This window comes from Cyprinodon variegatus, unplaced genomic scaffold (genome assembly GCF_000732505.1).
Source record: "Cyprinodon variegatus isolate N-32 unplaced genomic scaffold, C_variegatus-1.0 Scaffold588, whole genome shotgun sequence".
NCBI classification, from domain to species: domain Eukaryota; kingdom Metazoa; phylum Chordata; class Actinopteri; order Cyprinodontiformes; family Cyprinodontidae; genus Cyprinodon; species Cyprinodon variegatus.
This window is the reverse complement of record NW_015151041.1, coordinates 314,006-321,063: the sequence shown is the minus strand read 5'-3', so window position 1 is coordinate 321,063 and position 7,058 is coordinate 314,006.

Genomic DNA, 7,058 nt, shown 5'->3' with positions numbered 1-7,058 from the left:
GTTGGAACGCAGATCGACCTGTAAATCGAGAGCTTTGCCCCCTGGCTCAGCTCTCTGTTCACCACGACAGTCAGATACAACGATTGCATCACTGCCTATGCTGCACCGATCAATCTATCGATCACACGCTCCATCCATCCCTCACTCGTGAACAAGACCCTGAGGTACTCGAACTCCTCCACTTGGACTCTCCACCGACCTGAAGAGGGGAGTCCACCTTTCTCCGGAGAACCATGGCCTCGGATTGGGAGGTGTTGATCCTAATCCCGGCCGATTCACATTCAGCTGCAAATCGCCCAGAGCTATGTGAATGGATTTCAGTTATAATTTTTTTCTATTGCTCCCTAATCTGTTGAAAATATTCCCAAAAAGCCACATTAGAAAATGTTCTCACTAGTAAACCTAATCAGGTTTAGAAAAATGTACATATCTACATCTTAACATCACAAAAATTAAAGGAAAGATTTAGGTTTAAGATGATGAAAAAAATCTGACTGAAATTAGAGATTAAGATTAAATGACATGGATAGCCAAACAAATTAGATATTCTAATGGTTTAAAGTTTTTGTGTATAGTTTATAGAAGTGTGTGTCCCCTCCATACCTTCAATCATTTACTTTGACCTGTTTTTTTTGGCCTAAACTCAAGAGGAAAAATGTTTCAACCAGGAAGTAGGACTTTTTAGTTTTAAAGTCACTGATAATGTGCTATAGTCTGGCTCCTCATTTTATCAATTCCCACACTGCTGCAGTAGAGTCAGGTGTCACCGGATCCTGGTTCTATTAATCACCTCCTCTCCATTTAAAAGAAACAGATTCATTTTTTATTTTATTATTATAAAATGTTTTATTTAACTATTCATTTTATCTCTGCTCACCTTCTATATTGTTAATAGAGTGTATGAGTTGGATCGGACTGTCCTCTCTGAGAACAGACTCTTTGTAAATCGACTCCAGAAAGGAATAACCAGTCCTGGTTTCTTATCATAACTGTAACAGCATTATAAGAGGAGGCTTAAGTTATCCATACATATAAGAGCTAAAGTTGCTCTTTCTACAACATCAGCAAATACTTTTAATCAGTTAATGCAAAACATAGAGTAACCTGGCATTCTGAGAATGCTGTTCTTTAAACCCTCCTGTAGTTTGTTACTTTTACTTTCAATCTTACTGGGAGACCAGAGACCAGTTTCTAAATTTGGTACAAAACACCTGTTCTTGGTTCTTTAAATAACAAATTTATGATTGAAGAGAAACGTTTTATAAATTCTGCTGTTGTTTATCAGGGTCAGAGGTGAGTATTGCTGCCTTGACAAAGAGCTCAGCTGAGATTTGAAAGTTTTGTGTTGGAAAGAGAGCTCCTAGAATATGATCTACAACTCTGCACTCGTCCTACAACGTCTGACTCCATACGGAGGCAACTGGACAGTCTGAGCCCTCCGCTCACTCAGAGCAGACATGTTGACACATAATATGTCATGGTTGACCACATGACTAATCTTAGCTAAGGTGTAGAGCTAAATAAACTTTGACACAGCTATAAATACATACGCAGAGCAAGAAAATAGAAAGTTTGCAGCAGTTGCAGTTTAATTTGATGCTATAGGAATAAATCACCTTTCTAACTTTGACTGTTTAACTTTCTAAGGACGACTCAGATTCACCGCATGTCTGTGATTAAAAAAAAATCAACTGGAGTTCAGTCCTGTTTATCGTTTATTATGTGGAGAATATTTAAAATTAGCATTTAAAATATCAAAAGTGTTGATTCTTTCTCCATAATCAACACTTTAGAGATTTCAAACATTCCTCCTTGGAGAAAGGGGATAATAATATATTCACAAACATGACCTTTTTACAGCTGCTGACATTCACAAATACATTTCTCCTGATTTTAGAAATCAATAAAAACAAATCAGGACTGCAGCAGCAATATGGACCTATCCCCATGTGTGCTGGCTTACACTCACTGGCCCTGCAGGGGGTCAGCATACCCTTGGGTATTGGGTCCCTGGACCCATTGCTGGATCTGCTCTGGTGTAGCCTCCCACACTATGCTTGGCTTTAGCTTATGTTAGACCTTCTGCAGCTCCAGTATTCTGGAGCCTTTTGGACACCTGGGACTACAATATAGTATTGTGTTAAATGAAATTGTGTATTTTTCGGTGATGTTCTTGTTATGTATGTTACATTGGTTGTTTGTACCTGTTATACCCTTTTTCAGTTTGTTTCGTTCTTTTTCTCTCCCTCTGTAGGTGTAAAGCAGGCTGGTGTTATCTTGTATTCTCTTTATCCTCATTTGTCTTCTCCTTTATTCTCCATTATTTTCTCCCTTTTTCTCTTTTTCCTCTTTGTTTTTGTTTTTGATTTTGTCCAATGCATTTGAAATATATATATAAAGAAGAGCTGTAAAGTGAGCGATCATATTCGACTTGTAAGTCAAGTACTAAGTAAACCATTCTGATTCCTACATTGCATAACGGTTATTAAAGAGGTTTCTAGCATTTTCTTCTTTCATCTCTGTTATATCATAGAAAAATAGCAATTCCTGTGCCAGGATGATACTGACTAACTATTCCAAATATTTGTTACTTTTATGCTGGGATTTTGTAATTCTTCCTTATCAGGAAATCCACAACTTCTAATTGTGGACAAGCTCCTCTCCTGTTGAACCAACTACCAGTTTTAGTCTGTGAGGCAGAGACCCTGTCTACTTTTAAGTCTTCTTTTATTAATAAAGCTTATAGTTAGATTTATTCAGGTTATCCTCAGCTGTCTCTATAGTTATGCTGCTGTAGGCTTAGACTGCTGGAGGACATGGGGACTACCTTTCATCATTCTGCTTCATTCCACTTATGTTTTCCAATTTTTCAGCGTTTGTGAATTTATTGTTTCATTTTATCCTCTTTCAGCTTTTTGTCGTTATGGTAGCTACATCTGGTCTGGTCATGTCTGGCTGTGACACCATCCTAGAGGTAGACAACATCTGGGCTGCAGTCATCAACAACTTTTTAATACGTGATAGAGTTGGGTCTTTCTTATGTGCTTTTATCTCTGCGTTTTTGTCTCTTTTCTGATTAAAATAATGTCTCAGAGCTCATTAATTTATCTCTCTCTTCTACACAGAGCTGCCTATGGGGCTAGTTTGCTGCTCCTTTTTTCCAACATGCAAAGTATTTATTGACCAGTGCTTCTGTCGTATCAAACTAACTAATCTGTCTTGATGATTTGACTGAATTGTCTTTGTAAAGTGCCTTGAGATGACATGTGTTGCGAACTGACAATGTAAATGTTTTTAATAAAATCCCATCCCTATGTCAAAGTGACAAAGAACATCTACAATTACAACATAGAAATAAGTAACTTTAATTTAGTAAATGAAATGTTGATTTTTACCTGGATGAATCAATTAATATCAATTTTCTATATATTCCAGCAAATAAACTGTCTGAAAAGTTTTAAATATCCCAAAGCTATTTTTCACAAATATTCATGGAGCTGCTGAACTCATATCTTTAAAAAAAAGTATTTTTTAATCTGATGTTGTAAGATTTTTAACAGAAATAATGCTTTTGTTGATTCTTAATTGTTAAGATTGGTACTTAAAATAAATAAAATAACTTGTGCCACATCATGGTGATTAAACCAGGTGGTATTTTCAATATAGACAATCAATTAGCATGCAAATATATTGTTTAATCACATCCCAGGCAACATTGTAATGGTCTCCCCTGCATTGCACAGGCCTCCTACATTGACACGTTTATTAGAAATCAATTTAATCGGATAAAGGAATCATACCTGTGCTTATATTGACCTTATTCTGATTGATCATATGACGTCTGAGGCCAAATACATGAGAAAAACTCACAAGAGGTGAGAAGTTCTAGTATTAGTATTAAGACCTACTTAACATTGTTGCTCCTCTGCAAAGTTTTAATACCAAGCTCTTTCCCTAATCTAATTAGTAGAGGAGGTTTTAACATCTTTGGGATAGGGGCAGCAAAAGGTGACACAGTGACCTGTAGGAAGAAAATGGGGCACATGGTGTCATGCATTTACAGCAATTTTATTTAAATGTTTTATTCAGTCGGCACAGAGCAGAAAAGGGTCAGCCGGCAAATGGAGTTAAATGTAAAAGTCTGCTATATGCTTTACAAGGTCTCCTAATTTTCATGCAAAAGGTGCAAAAAACATGTTTAATTCCATAATTTAAATGTATAAAGTGTTTAAAATAAATTAGGGGTTTAGGAAAACATATAAATATTTTAAAATTTTTTTATAAAACCTCTATGTTTGGCCTAGATAGTGATAAAGTAGCTTAGCTGTGGTCATGTCCTCCTTGTGAGGTTGGTGCCAATGTTGACTGTTAGTCAGACCTCACTGGACCTGCACAGGGTATGATTAACCTCGATTCTGCTCCAGTTTAGAGAATCATCTAAGACATATCATTACAGACTCCACAGGATTACATCCAGATTATGACAAAGAACACAGATTTTTATAAAGCAATCTTTATAGATTGCATCTATACCATTTTATTATTTTATATCCAAATTGTAGGATGACAGATAAACACAAAGTAGTGAAGAAGTGAAAAGAAATGTCCTTTCCCCTTTTTTTTATTTTAAATTAAAAACTGAAAAGTGTGTTGTGGATTTTCTTTTAGCTCCTCAAAGTCTCAGAAGAGTCTTTAGAGTATCTGCTTGCCTTAACTTCTAAAACACTTCAATATTGGTCTTTTTTTTTACTTATAGAGCAGATAAAATAGAGCAGATATAGAGCAGATAAAAATAAGAAAGATGCCACATATCCTCAGGAGGATTATTTCTGAGTCATTTTTGGAATAAAAAAAAAAATCTTTGATCCAAGGCATCCTAATGTAGTTCTGCATTTAAGTTTATGGTTCACGTTTGGCAGGAGGGTTAACCTTTACTCAGGTTTGACGTCTAGAGGTTTGCTTCTAGTTAACCTTGCATTTAGGTCAATCATCTCAGACCAATTTCTCCTTCCCTGCTGAGGAAAAGCATCCCCTCAGCAGGTTATTAAAACTTTTTCCACAGTGAAAGTGTCTTTAGTTTGTGTTCATGCTGTTAGGTTTCCACCAGACATACCGGATGGCAAATAAGGCTCGTAACGTTTAAAGAAAAATAGCTTTTGTATCTTTGCTTCTTTCTGTATGTCTGCTTCTGTCTCGTTGAACCCCAGTTGGCCTCGGCAGATGGCCGCTTACACTGAGTCTGGTTCTGCTGGAGGTTTATTTATGTTAAAATGGAGCTTTTCCTTTTGACTGTCGCTAAAAGCATGCTTGGTGTGAGGGATTGCTTTGCAATTAACTGATTTTCCTTGGATAGAAAACTTTGACTCAATTTGACTGGCTGATCTGGTTGAATTGTCTCTTTAAGTGGCTGTATATAAATAAAGTGAATTCAATTAAATTAAATTGACCAGCGGCCTCATAAAACTTTGAGGACGCTATATAATCATTATTCTAGAGAGCTGCATTTGTGACAACAATTTAAGAGTGGTTGTAATTATCTTGGCAGCCATGAAAGGGTTTTGAAAGCATTTTAAAATGTTTGCACTGAAGTAAAAAATAATGTTTCTTGTAGATTTATGTTACAAACAAAAGGAAGTAAAAATAACACACACCGCACCACAAACAATCTGCCCAGTTTTTGATCTTAGGGTTGAGATTAAAGATGAGATTAATAAGGTGAGCAAGAGCAGATTCTGTCTTCTTTTGAGGTATTTATCTTATTTTGAGAAAACTCTGCTTAAAATAAGAGCAATAATCTGCCGGTGCTGCATTTGATAAGATTTATTTAAATCATGATATAAATATCCTAAAAACAAGAAGTCTTACATGGCAGATTACTGCACTTGTTTTAAGCAAAATCTGCTTCAAAGAAGATTAATAATTTAACAGAATTTCCTCTAAACACAAGATCACAGGTAAATTGTAAGACTTCATTAAATTGATTTTTAAAGTGTTTAGTACATTATTCGTATGATCTTAAAGTAAAAATAAAAATTTCAAACAATTTGTTTGACCACTAAAATAATACATATTTAATACTGCATTTGAAATAAGAAAATTAGAATATTTTCCCCCTGATTTTAATTGCATTAATCTTATTTAATTGTTATATAATTTTACTCACCTCTATGTAAAAACACTTGTTTTAAAAGATTGTACTCAAGTTTTAATTCATTTTGACTGTTTGCATCTATTAGCTCAGCTCTTAACATATTGTACAGTAAATTAATGTTCTGACAGGAACCACAGGGAGGAAGGCTTTTCACAAAAAAAAGCTTTTTTTTTTTTTTACTAAATTCTTGTTGATTTTTATGTCTTTAATTCACCGTGCTTCCAGAAAACTCCACCTCACCCAGAGCGCAGTAAACAGCGCTTGAACTGGGCAGTCAGGGTCAAGCTCTTCTTGTGGTTTCCAAATATAGAACGTGCAGTAGAGCCTTCAGGCATCTTTCACTGGGAAAAGACCTTCCAACTAGGCTTTTTTTTAAATTATTATTTCCTTGTTTAATCCACTTAATTGTTGCTGTTGGTCCATATGATGGATTTATTCCATCTTCCTCTTTAGACATTCAGCAACTATTTCCTCCTCTATTATAACTAAGCTCTGCTTCCCACTGCTTATTACATTGGTTGTTTTTGTTCTTTTATACGTGACTGGTAATTACCACGCTAATCACTCTGTCAATCTCTCACAGCGAGACATCCAAAGCCCTGCTGCGAAACTCCATCAGGAATGAGAGTAAATGCCTGAATGTTTGAAATAAAGGCAGCGAGGATCACATGTCCATAAAGATGAAAGGAAAAGACAGCTAAATGTGTAAAAAGTGCTTTAATAATCAGTCACACACATATTACCTCGTGTCAGTTAAGGTACAATACAAAGATCCCTGAAATTTACCAGATTTGGTCATTTTTTTAAGCAGGAATCTCAACGTATTTAATGTGCAGTTCATGTGAATGACTATCTATCTATCTATCTATCTATCTATCTATCTATCTATCTATCTATCTATCTATCT